Here is a 1,809-nt window from a genome sequence, read left to right on the forward strand (position 1 = left end):
ACAGTGCTGAATGGTATAAATGGGTTTTAAACAGCATGAAAAGCCACTCATGCATTATATTTTGAAGGGAGATCTTCGATTACTGCCACATAGTAAGGTCAAATTGCATTCTCTACTATGTTTTAACAGCACAGTAAAAAAAGAAATGTTGTTTTTACGGAAAATTGCTGGCAGCAGTGGTTGCCAAAGTCTACCTTTAAAAAAATAGCGGTATATTTCCTTTTTACATTTTACGGTAAGATTATGGCAGCAGTGGTTGCCAAAGCCTACCGTTAAATAAATAACGGTATTATTATTTTTTACATTTTACGGTAAAATTGTGGAACCAGTGGTTGCCAAAACAGATTGGACAGATTATATTCAGGTGAGTTCAATTATAGAGTTACAATCAGACAACTGATTGGACTGATTATACTCAGGTGAGTCCAATTATAGAGTTGCTATCACAGACAACTGATTAGACTGATTCTACTCATTGGAGTCCAATAAACATCAACTTAATTAGATACCTAAATATATGCCCAATTGCCAGATTGTCTAGTGCAGGCAGGTGGACCAGTCTAGTATCATCAATGAAGGGTATGCAAAACCATTCTTTTTTTTAAGAAAGGCCTGAAAATAATCTTAAGGAAAATGAAGGCCAAAGCTAGCGGGGCAAGCAAGCTAACAAACAAGCTAGTTAGCAAGCCACCATGCAGCCACCCTTACAACGTGACCTGCTAGCCGGGCCGGCGAGGTGAGGGCAGGCCAGCAGCCGGCCAGCCGGCCTTACAGCCAGCCAGCTAGCTAGCAAGCCACCATGCAGCCACCCTTACAACGTGACCTGCTAGCCGGGCCGGCGAGGTGAGGGCAGGCCAGCAGCCGGCCAGCCGGCGTTACAGCCAGCCAGCCAGCCAGCCAGCCAGCCAGCCAGCCAGCCAGCCAGCCAGCCAGCCAGCTAGCTAGCTAGCAACCAGTGAGCAGTACAATGCAACAGTCCCTGTTTAAATACATGTTCAAGTGAACCATGTGACCCGAGTGATGAAGCATTTGGCAGGTGCAGGCAGTAAGTTAATCATTGCATGACAGCCCTTAGCACTCAGGTGAGGGCAGGAATTGATTGATAGATTGATTTGGATGGGGTAGAATGACAGACTGTTGCCATTTGCAGTCCTTAACTGTTGCACAGTTTATTCAGTTGCCAGCTTCATTGTTGTCAAATCTACAACGTGGAGGCACCTGGAGCCAAGCAGACAGGCATTATGTTTTCTGTGGAGTAATTAATATTCAATTCATTATAACCTCCATTGCTTTCTGTTGGGTAGGAGGAATGCAAAAAAAGATATTCTGAATTATGAAGAGGTTTACCGTGTCAATTTGCCTCTCAATCGAAAACTCTGATGGCAAAGCCTCAAAGTCCAATAAGGGAAAAAATTATTGCGGTGGAGAATTTTTCGCAGGATGAACTACAACACATGCAGAGGGTTGTACTCTAAGTTAATACTCATTGATGGCTACTAATCAAATAGCGTGTTGACATCAAACTCTGCCTGTTACATCCAGCCTATCAGTGGTTTGCAAGTTACACCTGGAACAAGTGCAATCACAAGAGATCTATTGGACTAAAAGAGGACAAAAAGCCTAACACGACCAGAAAGAGCACCTACTTTTTGTAGTATACACAATGTGAAGAAAAGCAGAGCAGAGTTCTTTGTCTGTTGGTTCACAATTTGGTTCACTAACAGAGGATTGAGTTTGGTTCACTTATAAGGGACTCAACAAAATGGCTGCTCATGTTGCCAAAACATTTAAAAATTGGGAGGAGGCATG

The sequence above is a fragment of the Engraulis encrasicolus genome, chromosome 11 (genome assembly GCF_034702125.1).
Source record: "Engraulis encrasicolus isolate BLACKSEA-1 chromosome 11, IST_EnEncr_1.0, whole genome shotgun sequence".
Classification (NCBI taxonomy): domain Eukaryota; kingdom Metazoa; phylum Chordata; class Actinopteri; order Clupeiformes; family Engraulidae; genus Engraulis; species Engraulis encrasicolus.